Consider the following 23,532-nt stretch of genomic DNA (forward strand, 5'->3'; position numbering starts at 1 on the left):
CTTTGGCATTCTCAACAATTCAGCTATATTACTATGAAATTTGGAGTATTTTTATCCTTTGAGAAGATGATAATATGACTTACAATTGACTTTACACTCATATTGTACAAACAGCTAGAAAAGATCCTCAGGTATTTTTTAAATCTTATTCAGAATATTTCAGTGAAGTTTTCTGTGAGTTTGCCAGTTAAACAAATCTTTACAGGCTGTTCAGTAGTTAATACCTTCCACGTAATCAACCAGCCAATCACCATGACACTCAACATGTCTTTTCTGCAACAACATCTGCGGCACTGCTCAACAGACTAACCCCGTTCAGGTGTGGGAGATCTGTCATGTACATGAAATGTAAATCTTGCCTTTCCAGATGGGTTTTGCAAGACCTTCTGGGAGCATATCTCCATAGGTTTACTATGTCCTTTCAGGCCCACGTAGGAAATTCTGGGCATGCACGGGGAGAGTAACAACTCCTCTCTATCTTGGCCCCAGTCCTCACTGGGAAAAGGCAAGAACAGCAGCCCACATCAAGGCTCCACTCAGCTGTTCACTTATGTTGACCTGTTTCCCCTATTGAAAGCAGCTCCTCTGTTCAGAGGGTTTTGGGAATTGTGCTTGGGAAGTGAACTGGACAATTTCACACCTAGGCAAGGGTAGGAGTGAAGCCCGTAGAAGAATCAGCAGCTAATTCATGTCCACCAGCCCTTCCTGGAGTCTCAGCAGTCCCAGAGCTGCAGCTTAATGGGAGGTAACACAAGGCTTAATATTTCTGTTTGGCGCAGTTATTTTTTTGTCTAAACTAAAGGCTGGAATTACAGACAAGTATAAAACAAGCTGAATTATTATTACAACTTGTGATGTTCATGCAATGTGCAACTGGGTTTTCTGAATTTCAAGAAGAATCTTTCAGAAAGTTCAAGTTTGGGCAGTGCCGGAGGAGCGATGAGGCTGTTTTGACCTCATTTGTAAGGAAAAACATTTCCATGCTCTTAGTGTCAGTTTTTAAAAAAAGCAGAGGTTGTTTTTTTTTTTTCTTTTGGTTAGTATTTTTAACTTTCAAAAAAAGACAAAAGATCCATTGCTTTGGAGGGCTGTGTGGGAGGGAGGTGTTGTTAACAAACATCCCAAGATCCTCTTCAAAATAAACCCTGCAATCTCTTCTGCCCCATCACTTATGGGTTTGTTTTTGCAAGCACACTGATTTTTTCAGTTTCCTTTTTTTCCTATTCGATTGCAATGTAGAACAAATATTTACTCTCAAGCAGCAACATAAAGCCAATGCATTCTTTGAATTGTTTTTCTGACTGTGTTCGTTCCACAACATATTTTGGTTTTTAATGTTCACCACCCATATCAAGTTGTTTTTAGGCAGCAGCACAAGGAACTTCAAGATTTCACTTAATATTCAGTATTCCTCTCCCTAAGGAATGGTGGTGTCATATTTCAGCTTTTGCTTTATATTTCCCATTGTCATGTGTCTCTGTGTGTTTTTTAAGACACAATTTAGGCAGAATCTATTTCTGTGGGGTTCAGAGCAGGAAAAATGTGCTTTAGCAAACAGAAAGAGGATGACAATAGGGAAAGATGAATGAAAGAACCAAAAAGGGAAAAATACTAGCAAGCAGGGTGTGATTGTCCCTCCAAATCCTCATTTTCAGTCTAAAACTGTTTATAAAAAGTGGAATCTTAGTAATTATATCTGGGTGTTTTTGTTTTTGTAGCTAAGTGATTATATTTGACACAGCTTGAAGCCAGTTATGTTTATACAAGTGCGTGGGTTTAACATGAAGAACCTAAGTTTGCCAAAAGCAATTGAACTGTAAAAGTCACTGAAATTTTTTGTGTTACACCAGAAGAGGAGAAGCACAGATACTGGTGCTATATTCTAACCAGACAGCTGAAAAAGAAAGCTGGGCATTTGCTGGTTGTGTTTTATTAGAAATGGTATTTCCACAATACTTCAAAGAAAACCTTTTTTGTACTAAAGCCACTTCTGAAGCAGCAGCCATCAGAGGAAGCAGGATGAGACAACAGAAGCAGAGGGGAGGAAGGACAGACCGCAACGCCAGAAGGAGATGTCTGCTCAGTCAGAGCCTCTCCAATATTCATTCCTTTAAACACTTGGATGTTTTCCTCCTAAAAAGTAAGGCTTTAATAAGCACACTTCTACATTAGTCTGAGCGGACTTACTTTTGCAAGTCATGTCCCTCAGAGGCTGAATCTCATGAGGCCGACTGGTGAGCTGACTCAGGACAATGATGTGCTCTCATCAAGGAGTGAAAAGTGCCAGCAACTAAAAACTGAAAGAAAAGGGTAAGCACGTCCCAGCCTGACAGCAGATGGTTTTCAGTTTTTGCCCATTTCAGAGGCAAAGGGGAAGGAGAAAAAGGGAAGGTACTGCTGTCAAGAAGAGGTGACAAAGCAACCAATCCTGCAGCTTCTTTCAAAGCTGAACAGGTGAAGTACATGTCAGTTTTGCTAAGAATTGCAGAATTCAATTGCAACATAATAAAAGAAGAAAAGAACAAAAAGAACAGAGTTATTCTAAATATAAAGTTATATGGAAAAGCTCTGGGTGAATATGAAACTTGTGATCCAAGAAGACTGAACTAAGAATATGAAAGTGAAGCAATGGTATTTAGCAGTTAAAGCTTCTTCCAAGAGGTCAAAACCATTTTTCATTAGTTTGTTACTGTATCACCATCATACTTGAAGATGGAAAAAGAGAAGCTGTAAGGTCACAGAAGAGACCACCCAGTAAATCCAAGCTACGCTCATGAAAAATGTTCTTTGCTATGTTTAAGTTCAATTTGTTTAGACATCATTAAGCATTAGCATGAGGAAAGATCAATCTTTTGTGTGGCAGAGGGTTAGAAAAATATGAGAATGCAGGCAAAATAAATGGTCCATGTTTAATCAAAGAATACGGCTGAAAGTAACATTGAGGAAGTGATGCTGTTCTTCATTCTCATCCTAGGTGAGACCAGCTATACCCATCTCATTCCTCATGGGAATCAGTCCGGCCTTTCATCTCCACTGGCAATCAGACCCAAGCTTTAAGCATCCTTAATCTAAGAAAGAGTGCTATTAACAGGCATTATCAATCTGCTTTGCTCAGTTGTAAGCCCATTTTCTCTGGTTCAGTCCACAGAAGATATGGGGAACACACTGCCTTTCTCTTTGTAGCAGCCCTAACCTACTGAAAACTATTATTATGCCTCTCCTCATTTTTCTCTCTGCTAAACAACGGAAATCCCATGACCAATCTCTCACAGGTTGCATCTTCAGAACCTTTGAATATTCCTGTTGCTTTCTTCTTAAATCTCTCCAATGATCCATATTATCTCTCAAGTACAGTGCCCCACACGATGCTCTGGATGAGGCCCTCCCAAAGTTATTTGAGCCCAGGGAAATATTTGACATCTCTTCCAGAAAATGCTCCCAAGTAAGGTGTTTGCTTGTTTTCCTGGCAAAAGCTTGCCATCAGTCCTTCAGCCTTGGCCAAGATGTGGCTGCCATATGTCACATTTGAAAAGTGTATACAGTTGTTTTATTCTTCCTATATGTAATGCAACAAAATGAAAGACAACAGATATTTTTACCTTAAATTGTTTCTATTACTTAAACACAAGGAAGGGAGGACAGGGATGACATTTCATAATGATACTGGCCTTCAGCTTCTGCATGACCAAAACAAAAGAAAACTCTTCAGGTTTTCATCGCAAAATCAATCATACAAAATATGAAAAACGAGTGGGGAAAATTCACCCTAATTGCCTAGAATAATAAACCTTTTTATCATCTGGGCATGAGACAAGTTGACAAAAGAACTGCAAACATCCCAGCTGGTAGCTGTCTGAAGAAACTGCTTTGCTCCAGGTTGAAAGACCCCTTCCCATGTGCCAAGATTTTGAAGACTTGTTAAGTTCTCTTCCATGTTATAAAACTCAGTCTTATGAGAAGAAGAATGATGGAAAGAGGAAGGATTGCAAGTGGATGATACAAATGAGGTGCTTTGGAATCCAGGAACAACCTTCAGCCTAGACTTTCTAAACTTCTGCTCAAGCACTGTTTGAGTAACGGTGCCAGCACTGGGGGAAAGAACATGACATAATCCATCACCTCCTGATATTACTGCACATTGTTTCAATCAGAGAAACAGCCTGTGTCTGCCTGAAGTATTACAGTGACAATATATATATAATCCAGCTGACCATATCCTTTCATGATAAAAAGGTTGTGATGAAGAAACACATCTTTGCTAATATGACAAATTAGTGGGTTATAAAGAAGTGGACACATGACAAAGCCTAATAATGGAGTGGAGATATAGGGTTATTGGCTCCTGTCAGTCCTGAAATGTTACGAAAGTTCAGGCAGGAGGAAAAAGGCAGAAGGAGGAGAACTGTACAGGCCCTTCAAAATCACCTCATCTCAAAAGAATGATGGAACTCTTCTCTTAGGGCTTGGACATACCTCGGCACAGTCGCCAAGGATATCAGTCTCCCTCTTCCCCATGCATGGAAGCTGTACTGGTCTTATTTCATCTGGTGAACCATTGTGGCCGAAAGAGTCACATTAATGCAAAAGATCCCTGTTTCTGGTTAGTATTTAAATGCCACAGCAGTTCAGCAGCTGAATCACAAGCAGTTCAGCCATGCACGGGTAGTATTAATTTCAGCTGGCCATGGAGAGTACGCCAGAGCTCTTAACCAAGCAGGGTTTGAAAGGCTTAGCAGTAAAAAGCCTATGCAGAGCTTCAAGTAACTAATCTTGTTCTCCTTTCTTCTTAGTTTATCACATGAAATAATTTTCACAGGAAATAAGTGTTTCTCATTAATGATTTAGATCTAATCATGTTGAGTACTGTTTAAGTGGGAAGAAATCAAGTTCTTAAGAAATCTTACTGATGCCTGTCAAGGAGTAGCAGCCACTCAGAGAGTAGCTATAACGTATCATCCAAATAATAAACACGGAAAAGTCAGGACAAAAGGTAATTCTGACACTGTCAAGAGTTTAAATTCCAAAGGTATTCATCTACTTCTCTTTAGACTGGCAGGAGATAAATCATATACTCTGTGAGAGGATGAGATGTACAACCGAATACAAAAAACTCCCGTTGATGCTCTCTCCATTTCCCTCCTTCAAGATGCTCACAGGTTGCTTTCATCTTAACTATTTCCTAATTAAGGAACTTGAAATCCTAAGGCCAGGCTGGATGTTCTCCTTAAAATGAGTTACCAACACTCTCAGAAAACAGTAACTGGAGAGTCACTTTCTGAGGTACTGAAATGACTTTCAGCGCAGTCTGTACAAGTAAGAGAAGCATGTACAAGTGTGCAAATATGTTTGAATTTCAAATTAGATGGTTATTTCTGCTTTTTTCTCATCCTTGCCTTTTCTGCAAGCTGTGGTTTTACAAAAACTTAAAAGTTAACCAGGGCCACCACTGAGAGGGACAGATGTTTTCTCTGATCCCTCATTTCCATGCCTTCCCCTGGGCCAAGATTAGCATTTCTGGACCACGGGTGAGCCAGAGGAGGGCATGGAGACAGCTCAGCACGTGCCTGTGAGAGTTTCTGTCGGTGCCCATGCAGGGCAAGCAGAAGGAAGGGAGGATGAGTTGGATCATCTCTTGTGGTAGAAGCCTATGTTTAGATTTAAAGCTATTGTGAAACAACAGTCTCTGGTGCAGATGTCACACAATGGTTAACATTGGAAGGGACCCTCTGTACATGGTCTAGTCCTACAGATGTGCATATATCTCCACACAAATATACATGCACATACATGATTATCCTCATGTTGCTGTGGGGGGAAGTATGACAGCTACCAGGAGGAAAGTGGTGGGAGAAAACATCTCTGTGTCCTGGGTCAGGCACTCAGGGTATGGTAGGAAGGCTGCAGCTCACTCCCAGCTCCTCAGAGAATAGCCCCTATTCCTGCGGGGTTTCCTTGTTTATCTGAAGGACTCAGCAGCTATGTGGGAGCAAAAATAAGGTTGTTTTTAAGCTCAGCAGTGTACTGAGCTTTTTGGAGCATGCATGAATCAGACAGAGAAACTTGGGGCTACACAGAACATATTGTAACAAAACACCTGAAGGAAAAAACGGTATTTATTAAACACATATGCAAAATACTTCTGTGTATTATATGTGAAACACACTCAAGACACTCCAAACTGCTGAAATTACCAGAGGCAATGTCACCAAGAGTCTAAATGTTATAATTATTTTCAAATGAAAGCAATAGCTGCAAGTGGGCTCACATTTAGCTTTCTCCTCCCTGGGGCTGTGCATTCCTAGCAGGGGTGTTATCCTGCATCTCTGTGGAAAGCATTATCTGCTCTGATAACAATGCAGTATTGTGCTTTTAAAGACTACAAAGCAACCATGTAAAGAGTAGGAAAGTTCATTCTGAATGTTTCTGGGAGAATTAAATAGTCCTGTAGTATTTAAGGTTTTACATTAGAGACATTATATATTTTCCCTTTTGAAATTTCCCTTCTGAAAATATAAGGTCAATAAATACAATATCAGTAGAGATTACATTTTTACAAAAATAATGAAGCAGTGGGCTACCATAAGTACCCTTTACTTTTTATCTTTTTTACTCTGTGGGTCTACCTGATAATTAAACAGATGAGACTGCAACTGGATAAGCAAATGTTGTAATGAAGGAATGCATGGTTATTCACATCTTAGATTTCAGGGGGACTTATTTAATTTTTTTATGTGTTTTAACCCTCAGGACATTGTTCTCCAGGTGAAATTGAATACAATATAGTTAATACTACACTCTTTTTTTCCTACAAGTACGATTCAACCATATTATTCAACCCTTGCAGAAGCAGCAGTAATAACAGAAAATGCATACATATTCTTACACTGTAAGATTAATTTAATAAAGTTATTTATGGGAAAAATAGTTGACAAGTATTTTGATTTGTGCTGATATGTAACAACCAAGAGGAGTGACCAATTTTAAAAATAACTTCTGGCAAGGTATTGAAATTCACGAGCAGCAAGGAAAATGAAAGCAGTAAATGAAAAAAAAACAACCAACCAAAAAAACAACAAAACCCCAAACAAACCAAAAAACACACCACTAACAACAAAAAAACCAATAAACCCCAACAGTCAAACAAACAGAAAGAACCCACATCTTTTAAGAATGGAGTGTGGAAAGACTGAAAGTTTTGGTGTTTCCAGTACATAAGAAAATGGAAGTGTATCTGAAGTGAGATAGGAAGATATTTCTTCTGAAGGCTTTCAGAATTCCCCTGCAATGGGTTACATACATTGTATTTTTAGCTGCCTACCTACAGATATATGTAACACAGTATAGATGCGTGCAGAAGTGTTAACACAAGAGACTACACACAGAAATGTATTCATAAACTCCAGCTGCTCAGCATATCACAAGCCCTTATAAAGAACACATAAATGCAGGCTTGCCTAAATTAAACAGCAACCACGTGGTGCTCTGCACTCGAGTGAATGTGATGTGTTTATGAATAGCACTTTCTAAAAAATGCTCTACCCTCTCCAGCTTTTAATAATATTTAACTTATCTCTTTCTTTCAACAAAAACTATTTAGGTGAAACAATACAGGAATAATCCTCACGTTTCAAACACTATTGAATCTGTCTGGGAGGTCACCTACAATAGGTAATGCAAGCAAGATGTAGCCAGACAGCAATTATTCAGCCTGAAGCAGTGATGAAGAACTACATTCCTTATAAAAACAGCTTAAGCTATTTTTAAGTCTTTGAACTATTTTTAAGACTTATACAGCAACAAGAAGTCAGACAAAGGCTGATACCAGTAAACAAATGTCAAGAGCCAAAGAAATAGAGAACATGGGTTATGTACACTGTTTGCCTTAGGGGTGAACGAAGGAGCTTCACAGAGCGCTCTGCATCTTCAGAGGTCTGCAGTTTCATTGGAACTTTTGGCCTATTAATAGACAGTTAAGTCTCTGAACTTTCCTACTGGTTTCAATGCAAACATACATATGTGCAAAGAACTTTGCTTGATTGCATCTCATGGGCATAACCCTATTTTTATAGGTGTTCATTTCCCACTGGAGTCATCTGAGTGCTGTTGCAAGTTTACAGTTTCCAGCTATCTCTATTTAAATCTCCTTTATATTCTATGGCAATTATTGCTCTATCAGACTATCTAAGAATGATAAATATATATAATATATAATGTATTTAATATGTAATATAATATAGTATATAACAAAAAGTAAAACAAATGTGAGTTTTGTTAAAAAAAAACACCTTTAAGGAGATCACCTTACAACACAATATTTCATATATGGATTTCTGTTAAAGAAAGGCATGTTTCTCAATTATCTATAGCTATACTTCCTGCCCAATCTGAAACATACTTATAAAAGAATCAGGTTTTGGTAATAAATCCAAGTCACGGGTTCTCCCTGGACTTTCTGTCCAAGTCACAAATCCCTGACATTGCTCAGACGTAGGACTCATCTTTAAATGGATTAGTAAAGTATCGGTTAAACTCAGATACTCCAGCTTCCCAGAAACTACAATCTCTCATTTGCACCTTTTCAAGGACACAAGGAACAAAATTTTCCCAAATTCTAGCTGTAGTTTCCTATGTGATGGCTCCCAAGCCACTACACAATCAGTTCCTTTTCACTCTTCCTGTCTTCAGAACGTGTTTTCTGTGATTTGATTGCATATTTTTTTTGTTTTTAAATTTTAAAGTGGCAATAAAACTAATTATTTTTTGTTTATTTAAGATTAAGACTCTCAGTCACCCAAATGCAAGACATCTTAATTAGTTAGACACTAAGAACAGCAGGCTAAATAAAAATCTCACAGCTGAGTGAACTCAAATTTGGTATGCAAATCATCTAATATGAGACCAATATGTCAAATTACTCATAAAGCAGAGAACTAAAATGATACAGCAATGCTCAGAAATACACTAAGAATTTTATATCATAGACCTCATTTACTAAGAATCTGTCATCATTCCTGTATTTCCAGTCTCTTTTCAAAGATGTTTTCACTGAGTCCCAAGGGCCATCAAAGCCCTGAAGTAGCCACGCAAAGATGTTGTGACAGACCTTTTTGTAAGCACCAAGTAAACCTAAAATTAGGAGCACACTTATATATGCAAATGCAAAGAATGATCATCTTGTTTTAAGCCTCCTGAATAAATTCCTTTAATGCAGAAGAATTACTCATTTTATAGGGTTGAAAGCTGAGGCAGGCCTTTTGAGCTTTAGCGGTGACATTCCTCTGACGAAATGCCAGTGCTTACAATGCAGTCATCTGTATCTCAGCTAGCTGCCCTAGGCTCAATGCACACTTTATGGAGAAATTCAGGCTTCCTAAAATAGACCTCTAGAACAGATCAGATTAATTACATCCCAGAGTAGCCAATTTCTACCCTCTGATTGTAAAGGAGGTCTACAGGCAAGAAGGTCAGCTTCAGACCTGCTCTCCAATGTGTGGCTTGAGTCAGGCAGGATGCATCCCACTCTAAGTGCCTATCAGCTTTCATATGCCTTTCATTCGGAAATCTGATCCCACGTTCACTAAAAGGAAAGTGAAAAAGAGCTTCCTTATTACAGTAAGATATTTAAACATAGTTAGAAAGTTGTTTAGTGGTATGTTATATTCACACATATATTCAATAGTGCTATTATTATTCATCATTTTTATGTCATCTTTTACCTGTGCTTAACCAGATTTGCTGAGAATAGGAGCAAGAGAAATATCCAGACTTACATTTACTGAGGGACCCATTAACTGGCACCACTGGGAGCCACAGCAGAGCTCACATAGAGCCTCCTCGGTGTTAGACTCACTCAGCATTCACATGAGATTGCTGTTACAAGCACCAGGGACAGGCAGGACTTATGAAAAGATGATGACTCTTAGCTTCATATTCCCATTTTTTCAACAGATGGCCCAAGTGAGTGCTTTTTTTAGTGGCTTGCAAGTACCAATATTTGAGTCCTAATTTAGAGGTGAATAGATTAAAACAAATTGTTTATCCTCAGTTAGGAAATACATTTTGAAATGCTTATCTTCAAGATTAGTAAATGTAACATTACTTCATAAAAATACATTCTCATTTCACTTTAACTTTGGCTTCCTCCTGTCACAGACTCATCACAGTCTTTTTCTCCCAGCCTCAAAACTGTGGTGAGAAAAACATAACAGATTTGACATATAAGTGAAAGATTTACCCACTGTCCTGCGAAAAGGGAGGAGGGAAAGAAAGCACTTTTGGCTCCTAGCTGTTGCCCATCTATCAAGAACAGCAAATGTGACAGGCAATCACAAACATAATAAAAATGGTTTTAACAAAGAGCAACACCTATTCCCTCAAGTCTCACAGATAAGCTGGGTTTGCACTCAGTATCTTCACTCTTCCTAACTTACCAGCATCAGTTTAGTCATGCCAATTTAGTTTCAGCCCCCAAAATACACTGAATAATGCACTTAATATACCCCATTACTACCCCTCTGCATCCCACTACTGCTCTTCTACACCTGGTGTAGATAAGAATCAACACATTTATTTCACAAATCTTATTACTATTTGCAATCATTCTCCTCTTTAGTCAATGTCCAAGTTGGTTGCCCTCTGCTTCACATTGCCTTTGGTTGCACATGTCAAGTTGCATTCTGTCTTTGAAGGAAGCAATCTGAAATGAAATCCCCTACATAACTTCTACACATGGTCTTTTGATAAGAAAGCAGACCCAAAAAAATTCCCATTGGCAAGACTCTATATTGAGGGACTGAAAATCTCCACAATGGAGCACCTCTGCCTCATTTCTTACAATGGGGAAACGTGCTCACCATTTGTCTTCCTTCTAAAGCAATTTGTCGGGATATTGACCCTATCATAAACTCTTCACACATGAAAATTAAAAACAGATGCAGGTACTCAATCAAATACAGAGTAAGGTAAGGTAAAAAAAAAAAAAGGATGGCAAACAATCATATATAGAGGATATGGCACCATTCAGACATGAATGTATGTCAAATCCAAAGCATCTCCAGTGTGGGGCAGGCTTTTGTTTGAGAACAAACTTAAGCATAAACAATAATTAATATGGTTGGTTGTTTTGGAGTAGGATATTTACAAGTGATGTGTGCAGACAAACCAGTTAGATGTTTTGCAAGTCCAGCAGATATATTGTCATCTTTGAACTCTGCAGCTAGATTGAGGTCATCCCATGTTACTAAGGGCCCTGTATGACTAGATGCTGTTGATGATCATTTGGAAAAGCAGCTATCAGTCTCAATCAATATACCACTTTAAATTTTCCCTTTAGAAATTACTATTTGTAATCTGGAAACTGACAGCAATCTGACCTAACAAGCATCTTAGTAAAAATCCTACAATAACTATAGAGCAAAAGACTGGTGACACATTATTTATATAGAATATACAGTTCTTAATTTGAAAAAAAAAAATTCTGAAAATCAGTGCATATATGAAGAAGGCAGAAAAAAACCTCCGGGAAGACAAAGAAGCTAGGGCAATAGAAAACTACCCATATTAACCCATTTCACAGCTGTTTCACTAGCTTGATAATGCCATTTCTTAGCCCTCACACGTGGAGCAGAAGGGATGTAGCCCTCTAATCTTTACATTACAAAACATGCAACTTTATGCTGACAGAGCTTTTAATCATCCAGGACACCCAGTCTACCACTGTCAGAATTTGAATTCAGCGATATAATTCCATGGTGAGATCAGATAAAGAAAGGGAAATAACAGGATTCTGAAAAGCCCACAGTCTAGCAATCTTCACTACTAGTCACAAGACACCAGAAAATCCAAATATAAAACAAGATAATGGCAGCAGACAATGAAAATTCTTGCTCAAAGGGCTCTCCGCTGGCGTTCCGTGATTTCCCAGCAGTCCTATTATTAGGGTCCCAAGTCCCTGATCTTTCCATTATTAGTCAATAACAAAAATGCACTTGCCTAAAGGCAGAGAAAGAATTATTGCAGGAACGGATGCTATTTCTTAAGCACAGGAAGGAGGAGGCATCACTCGGTTATGATGCCGACTGAAAAAAAAAATAAAATTATTTAAAGCTGTATTGGGTTTACTACAGTATAAATTGTAATTCCATAGGAAAATGCACTTTACATGTGAAATCAGCAACTACTATACATTTATTTTTTTCAGATGGCTTTTATAATTCTGTTTTTAACAGTCTGAAATTACATTTTCCCCTTCTGCTTTGGACAACTTTCACTGGTGAATGTGGAGTTTCCTCCTTCTAAAAATCTCACCAGAAAGAAATTCTCACTTTAATAAAGAAACAATACCAAAAGGAATTCAGTATTTTCCTAGGTAGGCTTACATCAGATGATGTCCAACGATAATAATTTTGGAGAATTATGCCACTAATAATGATTTCTCCAATCCAAGGAAAAAGCTTTTTATCATGCCCTTTGCTATCATGCAGTTACACCCTGGCAGACTCTCACCACAAGGTACAGTTGCTCAATATTACTTTGTACCTTCCTGAACTATGTAAAAACGCTCTTTAATACTGACCATAACAAAACAACCCTGTGAAGTGTTGTGGTACACACAGAGTCATGCTTCATTCCACCCCTCCTAGAGCTGATAAGAACCCTCTGGAATCATACACATACTTTTTGTTGCTTCATTGCACTGGATGCAGCTGAACTGAACAGGGGAAGGATTATTTTGGAAGACTACTGTAATGAAGTGACCTGATCCAGGATGGTCATGACCATCTTATAGCTGACCCTAGAGAATGCAATCAAAGAAAACTGACATAGGTGTGGAGGGTTTCAGCATGTCCTACGTCAGTGAGAGAGAAAATTTGCACAGCTCTTCTCCACTGGCTCACTGGGAGAAGGATACGGTCTGTACTTTTAATAGCAAATAGTACAGCATTGAGTGACGCCACTCACGTAAGGAGTACAGGGCTGTAAAAACAGCAGGTGAGCAGGTGAGATGTTTGCTCCACAGACTGCATGGCAGAAGGGGCAGGTGAGCTAGTCCCTGCAAACTGCAGTTCAAACATGGTGGGACAAGCAGCTTATGGATGCAACACCCAGCTTTACGTCAAAAATTTTTTCCCAGGTAGAGCAGATAAAAACTTGTTCATCCCAGAGCTTAGGAGTGTTCCTAAACTCACTAGAGCTGCAGGAGTTAAGACGAAAGCTTATGAAGCAGGGGTGACAATAGCAATAAATGCCAAAGATGTTATAGGATTCTTACATGCTTCTCTCCTTCCTATGTGTTTCATTAAAGTGAAGATTATGGTTTTGTACTGAAACTTGGGAGTGCTGAAGCAGTAGCAGGGCTGATGAGAGAGGTGACCAGTGTACCAAAATCCTTACAACTATATTACACATTTATTTCAAGCATTCAGGCAGCCTGTCAGGTCTCTTCTTCCCTTTGCACCCTGAATATCTGCCATTTCCAGTTCCTACTCTCCATCCCATATCATGAAATCATTAACTTTTTATGAGTTATTAACATGTAAAAAGCTGCTCTAAGGTACCAAGTGCTCTGTAAGTCACTGATGATGACTTGCTAGAAGACCACACGCTTCTTTAGCTGTATGTTCATAACTCAAACTTTAATTTGAGCATCGGCACATTGCTGCTATGTTGTCTCTGGGCAACTCTGCTCCTGGCTCAGCCAGTTGACTGGACCATCCAGAGGATGTCTCCTGGCCAAGAACAACTCCACAATCACACCTTGGAAAGCTGCATATCTTCATTTCATATATCTTTACTTTCATGCTATTTACATTTAGGTCTTGCTCTGGGTTGTTCAGATCCTATCTCACAAAGGGAAGCACTTAGACCTCAGTAGGAAGCAGCCCTTCCCTACAGCAATGTGCAGGGAAAGGGCTGGACTTGTCCATAAATACTGCTTCCAACTTACCTCCCTGAAGACAAAGAAGAACTTAACTAGTGTAAATGCAAAGACTGAGACTACTTAAAGCACACTCAAACCAAGCTAAGGTTTGATCCCTATTTGGCAGAGTATTTTTTCTTTATTTGGTTGTTTTTCTTTAAAACTGGCAGAAAAACCCAGAACAGCTGGTTTTTTGTAAGAGCTGGTATGTCAGGAAACTTAGCCCAAATGACCCCAAGTCTCAAAGACGGATTTCACCCTTTGCTCTCATAAAGTACAATACACTTCAGGGCAATCTGAGTTTGCACTTATATGTTGGAGCCTGCAGCTGTGCTGACCATAAACCAGACAGGAATCCCCAAGTGCAAGTACAGCAAAGCTAGTCCCATAATGCTTAAAAAGATATTACTGTGGTAGGAAGAAAAAAAATGAAGGATTTTAAAAGGGTTGAAGAAGTCTAGAAATCCCCAAACATCATACCTCTTCAAGACAAGTTTTGCTTTCCATGTAATTTAATCAGTATTTTAGTTGTTTTTTGGGGGCAGACAGTCGTATGGACCTTCTACATGTATCTCTAATCGTCCTCGAGTTGTAGAGAGAGCTACTGTTTACAGGAAGCCTTCATTACAGCTTATTTTTTTACACTCAAATCACTTTTAAAAGTTACATAGCTGGACTATAAGCAAGAGAACACAAAAATGAGAGAAGTGGAGAAGATGAGGTCAAAGAGGGGACAGCTCTCAGCAAGATTTTCCACATATGCAAAATCTAGACTCAGTGTTTTATAAACAACAATAAAGGAGAAGATCCAAAGGGATGTGAAGGAAATTGGAGTATTGAGAGACTGTGAGGCTCAGTCATTGCAGACAGTCAGATGGGAACAGCAGTGACCAGGAGACTAATTGGAACTTGCGTTAGACTAAAATTAACTGTTGCATTTTTGGGGTTTGTTGGATACAGCTTGATCCAGATCAGCTCTGGAATAATGCTCAGGATGTGGCTGTCACAAGGGGGAAGGTGTCTTGATGGCTCCAAGCTGCAGCCATGTGGAAGTCAGTGAGTGGGATGCTTTTGGGGCCAGAATAGTTGATATGGGGTCAGTACACTTGCACACCTCCTGTCCATGAGAACTCACAGTCAGCAGACCAGCATAAAAGTGTATGCAACCCCAAGCACTAATCTCACTGATGTCAAATAAGATCATTATGTACTAGAAGGCTGCTAATAACCTTGTTGAACTTCTTGAGATTCATACAGGGCTACCTGTCCAGTCTGTCTGAGTCCCTCTGGATGGCATTCCTTCCCTCCAGCATGTCAACCGCTCCACCACAGCTTGGTGTCACCATCAAACTTGCTGAGAGTGCAGTCAATCCCACTGTCCCTGTCAATGACAAAAACCAGTCCCAGCACCAATCCCTGAGGTACGACACTCATTCATTTACTTAAAGTCTAGTGCTCACACAAACACTTTTCTGAGCTCCAGGAAAAGAACACCAAAAAGCTGAAAAAGGCAAACCAAGGACAGCAAGTCCCAGAGAAGATGAAAAGTTTACAGACACAGGAACAGACAAACTTTCCCAGAGAGAGAACAACTCTTCCTTTCCCCAGAGGACACTTGTTTTGTTTATCTGAGTTTTTTGGTGTGTGCTTTCAGCTGTCTGCATGTTTGGGGGCTTGTTTTCATTAATTTCCAAAGCGAGAGACTTTAAGGTTTTTTGATTTGGGTTTGTTTTTTTAAGGTCTTCAACTATTTTTTTCCCCCTTTTAAATGAAACCTTACTTGTTAAATATCCCTTTTTTCAGAAGAAATAACTAACCTTGGAAATACGATTGTTTTTGTAACCAGGTGCAGTCCCACCCATCCGCAATCAGCATTATTCATCCTGGCCCACATCCAGAATTTTCCCCAAGACTCTTCGGGGTGGGTTTCATTCCTGTTAAGCTCAAAACAAAATGCTGTAGCCTGACCTAGCCTCTTCTCTCCTTTCAGCTCTCCTGGTTCTCCCTGAAGGACCCACCATGCATGCATCATCCCCTCTCTAAGGAGACTCGCAGCTTTTCATGGTCCTAATGGCAAACACATGGTGCAGACACAGGGATTAGGCGAGGAGGAGAAGAGTTCTGTATATTCACAGAAGCTGCTCAGCCTGAATACTTTATCCCCACTCCAAGAAGCAAATATTTTCATTTTCCAAAGGGTATTTCTTTTGATTATGCTGTGTGTTAACAGAGCTGAAAATCACTGAGCTTCTAACGTTTTCAGGTATTTATTTTCTTCGGCCTGTATCTCTTACAGCCAGTGACAACATCCAGTAAGTATTTCGCTCTATTCCCTAGCACGGACTGGTTTACAAGAATAAATCCCACTCTGCATAAGGGCAATTTCTTTCTGTTTGACCTATGCTAAGATGTAGCAGCAGAACAGCATCAGAGAGTGGCCCCTCTGCACCTCAGCTCCCAGCCACTGCTGCCCTGGTGACACTCGGCAGCCCTGCTCCTGAAGTCATCACTTTGCCTTTTACATTATCCCTCCTGTTTTCAACTCCCTGCCACTTTATTATTTGCTTGCAGGGCTGAAATGATGTTTTTATGTTTGGTCTGACCAGCAGCAGGCAGCCAGCTACTGAAGCAGGAGCCCCCAAATGATGACACAGGACTCAGCTCCTCAGACCAACTCCTGCTGGCAGCTTTCCCTCTCCTCCTGATGATGATGTGGGAACATGCCCACTTATGGTTTTGGCCTCTTAAAACCCCTCTACCAAGTGTTTGTGCAGCTGTGGTGCCTGGCTGCTGGAACTCATGGTCCAGAGTTTCAGCCCCTCCTGGCACCATCCATCCCTGCATGGGCAGAGATGCTGAGCAGGGACCCAGAGTTCTGATGCAAGCTCATCAGTGAGGACGAGCACCGCTGGCACACAGCATCTGACAGCACCATCTAAAACCACCTAAGGATGTCTAACTGTCAAAACCTTCCCCTTGGCTGCCAAAATCCTCAGGGACAGCCCTAGCCTTTGAAGACAGACAACAGGCAGCATAATTTTGGGCAGGCTCCTTCTCCCTCAGGTTTGCAGCCAGTGCCCTGCCTAGTGCCAGTTCAGCAGCTGGGGCTATAAAACCTGTCAAACTGACACAGTACATACAGAGGAAAACCGCAAAAGTCATTATTTCCATAACCCACTAGCCAGTTCATGTGCCTTTTTTTTCCTGACAGAGTAGATAACCTTTTGCTAAATGTACTTCGCATTTTACGAGCGTTTTCCTTGCACCTGCTATTGTTCATTTCATGTGGCATTTCAAACTTCCTTCCCCAAATCTGGTACCAAGATGGTTTCTGCCAAGAATTGGCTCGTTAAAAACAACAAAATTTACAGATCATACCCTGCTGCTGGCCATCCACATTACCAGTTTGAAATTTCAATCTTTCACTTGAAAGTATAACAGTAAACATATTTATTTATTAGCAATTAGCCATTTTTCTCAGAAAACCTGCATGACAAGGGCAGCTCTAACATATATCACCTATACATATACACGCTCTTTATCTATATACATCTACATATATATTTGTATATATCACATATACACACAAGCATATGCCTGTAAAGGCAGAATTACACACTAGCAATTCTGCCTGTTCCCATTGCTTCTTGCTCTCTCATCTACCTGTCAGCAAGGACTTTGCTTGCAAGGAAGTCAGGCACCAAGTGACAACCTGTCAACCTGTCACTATACTGAGCCCTGGAAAGGAAGGCAAGAAAGTTTTATCTATTGCAGCTGGCAAGAAAAGGAGAGAAAAGGAATCTGAAAATGGGAGTGAATTTAGTGTAAATATGAAAAAATCCAAGAACACAAAATGTTTTAAATTTTAGTTAAACTCCAAAACCAGAACAAGGTCAGTAGGGAAAACCAACCAACCAAACAGAAAACAAACAAACACAAAGTGTTAATAATATTTTGCATGCTGAAAAGGGAGATGTTGCAGCTGAGCAGCTGACCTTGGCCTCTGAAAGAGACCTAGAGTAGCCTGCAAAGGCACACGTTCCCACAAAAAAATAGCAAACCACTTGATCTGAGGAAGCTACATTATTTCATGTAAGAATCAGAGAAGTCTGAAAACACTTATTTATTCATTAACATTTACAGGTGCAGAAAACACCTAAATTAATCTAACTGCATCAATTCCTTAGTAAAAATAATGCTGAGGCTTAGAATGGGACTGAAGACCATTGCCTGACAAAGGCCGAAGCTGCAATGGTTTATGAATGATTTGCCAATGCCATTGAGTTGTAGTGGAAGGCTCTTCCACTGCTTTACAATCATCATATTTTATTAATCAGCCCAACAGCAAATGGTAAAAATAGAAATCTGCCTACAAAGCTGGCACATATGGGGAAAGCTCACTCCTGGTTGTTTTATTTTAAACAAATTCTACAGTAGCTCCCATTGTTTGTTTGTTTTTCCCTCTAGACTAGATAGCATGTGGCTTATGAGCCACACTGATAGATGCGATAAAGCTCCTGCCAGATCTGATTGATGACGGCACTAGGAAGTGCTGTGAAGGTCACAGTGTAATTCTCTCTTTGCAGCTGCTCCTGGTAAAAAATGGTACAGGAAAATAAAATCTGGATCCATTAATTGCTAATTAGCAGGGAAATTCCCTCCTTACCTTGCCTTCTCCTCTCTTCCAATTTCGAACAGGAATGCCATAAGCATGTGTAACCGACGAGAGACCAGATAAGTTTCAAAGAGATACTTAAACATACTTTAATGGACCAAAAAAAGAAAAAAAAATCCAACCACAGCAACTGGCCAAATACTGAGCCTTTATACTTTGAAGACAGTGCAGAGTAGTTTAGCATGAAAGCAGCATATGAAAGAGCTTTTACCATTTGCTTTTCTGCAAAACTGAGATAACATACCACTACATATTCCCTATGAAGGACTGCTATCTCTAAAAGCACGAATACATGAATTAAGCTCCTTTCCCAAAGTCCATCCATTTTAAATGAACCAGGCAAGCATGCTTATTAGAAGCGACTACCAGCAAGTCAGAGCATCAGTCAGTCAAGTAGAACACCAAAATCCTCTTTTCCATAAATGTTGAGAGGTGATGAGGAGAGTGATAAGAGACTTTGGGGAATTCACAAACATGATATAATGACAGTTCCCTAATGAATAATATATATTCAGTGAAACTCATTGCAATTACCTCACATACACAAAGTGTTGTATTTCTTGGGGGTAAAAGGCTGTTATCTTTGAGACATCAGCTACATTACAGATTAAATTTGAAACCACTTGTGTACTCTTTTCTGGCACTCACTATTAATGGATGGAAATATTTTTATTCAGCATTTTGTACTCATAAAGATTTTGGCACAGTAAGGCCATTAACAACATCTGTCTTAGAGAAAGACAGTCTTTATCACTCAGCTCAGAAATACATGATGGCAGAGAGATGCTGGCAGCAGAAATCCCCAAGACAGTAAAAAAATCCCACCACTATGTCACCATGAAAGGAATAATACCCTAATTTTTTTTTCTTTTTCAGTTTAGGAAAGATATTTAGAGAAGACAGTCCTATGCAGTTTGGTTATTTTACTGCCAAACATGCACCATCAATTTTTAAAATATCACTACGTGCAAAGAGCGGTAACTATACAAAATCAAACTGACCAGATAAAGTCCTCTTAGGAGCCTCTTTCCTAGATTTCTTAATGAACACTGGTAAAATAAACAACAGATATACATTCATCCTCTTCACAGCCTAGCGTATTCTCCAAAGAATACTCTAAGAGAGGTAATCACCATCAGCTCCTTTGGACATTGCTGTGTTAAGGGTGCTCAGCACCTTTAGCAGTCAAACTTTACTGTGCACCACATGTCACAACTGACTTTCTGCTAAGGTGGCAGAGGGGTAACTGATGGCAGAAAACTAGTTTCCTACCATTCAGGATTTAATTTCTTGCCTTATCTGTGGAAAATAGGGATTATGTTCCAAAAGATTGATTTCTTATCTGCTATGAGATATCCCCCTCTGCACAAACCCAAATTATGTTCCTGCAATACTATTCATTAGCATTACTCCCATCAGCATGTCTTTCACAACCTAGAGAGTCAAGAGTTAACTTCTAATCAGAGTATCATAGAATCATAAATGGTTTGAGTTGGACAGGACCTTACAGATCTTCTAGTCGAGCAAGAGCAATGTAACATATAATAGTACAGACAGTATTTTACAGCCTATATACATAGACATAGTATTTCACAGTGCTGATCCATATGCAACACAAATGCAGGACCTTTACGTATACATAGATGGGTAGGTGCAGTGAGACAGTCATGCTGGTGTAACCCCTGCATACCACACTCAGGGTCACTCCCCTGCAATTGCAGCTACGTATTTTCCTACCTGCTCATGCTGTGTTGACAGACTGTTCTCCGTATGGCTTTATGCAGACACTCCCCCAAAAGATATGGTATTAAAAACTTAAATTGATCTAAGGTCAGCTTAGGATGCATCCTAGTAGGAAAATAACCTTTATAGATGTAGTAGTACATTCAAGACTTGGCTTTTTCAGTCCTTCACTGAAAGTTCAGAGCCCACAGTAACTGCAGTCCTTTGGCTGACTTACATCTTTCTACTATTTTTGTTGGGTTTGACTGTACAGTTCAACTGTGAGCCTAAGAACATTTTACATTAGGAGTGTATTAACCTGGAATAATATCTACTGAGTGTGTAACCCAGTCACCTGCCCGGATCAGACGGACAGTTCCTGTGCCAGATGAAACCCTATATGAATCAGGGAAGTCCGAGTCATATCAATAGCCAGGTGTCACTCACATCCAAAACCAGTTGAACTGTGCAACTGGAAGGGATGCATAATTTTTTTTGAAAAATTGCCATACTAGGATTTACTGTGACTAAAAACCATAATAGAGTGAACTAAACTGTACAGGAGTTTGGAACCACAAGTCCTTGCATTCCACCCTCCTTCTTCAGCAAGAGATGTCTTGCAAATGAATATTAAGTACATCTCTTCCTCCTCCTCCTCACCCCCTCCTCGCCAAACAAAGAGCACAGCTTTGAACAAAGCAGTTAACCAGGCAGGCTCCTGGATACCACACTCCCATTGAAGGACCTATCAGACACAAAACTTTTGAAAATGGATGGAAATTAAATCGGTGGACTCCAGATTGCATCAACCAGCCCTGAACCGCTGGCTCTTTGTCCTGAGGCGATGTCTCAAGGAAGTCGGCAGCAAGCAGCAGGGCTAGACAATTCCTGATCTGAGCTTACAGCAGGTTGTCTTTGCACCACTGAAACGAATAGCACAGTTAGTCATATGTGTATCAAATACAGTCTGTCCCCACTGAGACTTCAGTATTTGATTTTGGGTTTTGTGTCTCTGACAGTATCCCTTCAACTCGGAGTTTCAGGAGATGAAAATGAAAACCTACACCAAGATAGTAAGATTTGAAAATCGTGTGAGTGGCTGATCTACTGAAGTGCTGCATTTTACCCCCTCCTTGTTACTACTGCTTCAAGAAATACTGCAGTTTCAACCTCAAAGATCTTCCAAATCCCAAAATCCACCTGACACCCAGGAGCACCACTAACACTGACTTTTGCTGACAAATTTCCTGGGAAACACCTAACAGTGTGATCTATCATCAAAGGCAGTTGAGTATCTGCTCATTGTTCTGTTTGCAGGCTTGTCACTGCAATCACTGGCTATCCTGACACACAAAGAAAAGATGCTTCTTTTCTGAATCCACTTCAAATTCTTCTTAAACCTATCTGGTGCCCAATAGCCCCAGAAAGACATGATGCTCTCCCTCTGGCTCTAATGCAGGATTTGCTCTTCTTCCACCCTAGTTCCAAAACGAAAAATTGTTCACAAGGAGAAAGTAATTGTTCCGTTCTTCCCATGAAAACCACCAGGAGGCATAAGGGATGACTGAAAGGCACCAAGTGCCCATACTGAAGAGCACTGATGGATGGATCCATCTGGTTGCCAAGCTGTTCCCTTGTGCCCTTGCCTCAGAGAGGCAGACAAAAAAAAAAGCTTCATAAACTGTTATTTTCATGAAAGAAAACAGTAGTTCTGTAACACTTGGAGTAAACAACAGCATAGCACCTGCAAGGGCAGGACACTAGCTATGGCATAATCATTACGTGTTATGGATACCTCTGAGAACTGAACCAAGCTGTGCCATGACATTTTTTTCCCCATGGAACAAAGAACTGCACAAAGAACAGCAGAACTGGTCGTCTTAGGAAGTCCTGAACTGCAGTACATTGTTTAATTGGATCTTTCTGGCTTTGAGATTTGTCATTTTATAGTTGGATCTCAGCTGCAAAGTTCAGTCATATGATAAACGGAACAGGCACAGGCACACCAAGTGTTGGCATCAAATCGATCATATAAGATCCAGAGGGGAGATGAGATAAATACTTCTCTGCCCCTGACATCTGCCTTGTCTTGCCTTTCAGAGTGTGCATTCACTCAGCAGCGCTGCCCTTCAGGGCAGGTGAATGCGTGGGTTTCCGAGAGATGCCTGCCTAAATCCACTCACCTCCTGCCACTCCAGAGCTTTCAGGTTATAAAGCGACGCCTGCTTCTGGCCGTTTATCTGCCACTTTTGCCGCCCATTATTTTCCTACCGCCTAAATCTCCGGCAAGCTTCCTCTGACCCACACACACAAAACACAACGGGCGTAGAACCGACAAAGTTGAGTTTCCAAAAAAACCTCTCAGTGGAAGAAATCGAACCACGTCGCTGTGACCGGTCCCCCCCAGCTGCCAATGGCAGGCAGCTCCTCAGCTCGAACCTCCGTTCAACAGGAAATCAAGGAGGGGGTCGGCCCGGGAAGCCAATGGGATGGATCTGGAAGGATGGTTCTGTTCGCCTTTGCCTTGACTGACTCCAGGACTGTAACATGATGCAATCTCTCGGCTATGATGAAACGGGATCAAATGGCCAAGCCTGCAGACAGACCACCTCTGCCCACCCCAAAAGGCAGACAACAAGGAAGCTCGCAGCGGTACAAAACAGCAGCGCGGCTGCCTGGCTGGTGCCTTTCCCGGGAAGGGCATGCAAGTTTCGGGATGGCGGACAGAGGGCTTCGTTCCGGAGGATCTCGGCCGGATTTTTGCTCTTTCAAAGCCCGGGCAGGGGCCGCCCCACGCGCGCTGCCGGGGGGAGCCGCCGCCGCCGCCCGATGCCCGGGCTCCCTCCCAGTTTTTTCCATGTGCTGCTCCCGGCCAAGAAAACCAGCGAGACTGACTTTCTTTTTAGGCTTTTTTTTCCAGTAAGCCCACAGCTTTCCTAGCACGGGGCTGCCTGGAGCAGCAGCGGAGCCGAGGCTGAAAGAGCCCCATTTCTGAACCCAGCCCTTCCCCTCCCTCTCTTTTTTTCCCTCCTCTCTTCCCTCCCCGCCCGCGGAGCTCGGCAGGGATGCTGCCCCGGAGCGGGAGGGGGGTGAGCGGGACCGGAGCCCTCGTACCTTTCGCGCCGTCCTGCCGCGGGTGGCGGCACAAAGCGGCTCCGCGCAGCTCCAGCGCCGCGGAGCGCAGCCAGCGCCGCGCCGGGAGGGGACGGGCACGGGC

The 23,532-nt window shown here is 40.9% G+C and overlaps 1 protein-coding gene across 2 annotated transcripts in view; it reads right to left on the reverse strand.

The window, feature by feature from the left end:
* AFAP1 (actin filament associated protein 1) overlaps positions 1-23,532 on the reverse strand; it is a 117,259-nt gene extending 93,727 nt beyond the window's left edge. For both annotated transcript variants that reach the window (XM_027723677.2, XM_027723675.2), the window contains exon 1: positions 23,430-23,532. The gene's annotated coding sequence lies outside the window, so the exon portion shown is untranslated. The remainder of the gene's footprint in view (positions 1-23,429) is intronic.

Source organism: Pipra filicauda, unplaced genomic scaffold, assembly GCF_003945595.2.
Source record: "Pipra filicauda isolate LSUMZ 115617 unplaced genomic scaffold, ASM394559v2 scaffold35_size7292922_pilon, whole genome shotgun sequence".
Classification (NCBI taxonomy): Eukaryota; Metazoa; Chordata; class Aves; order Passeriformes; family Pipridae; genus Pipra; species Pipra filicauda.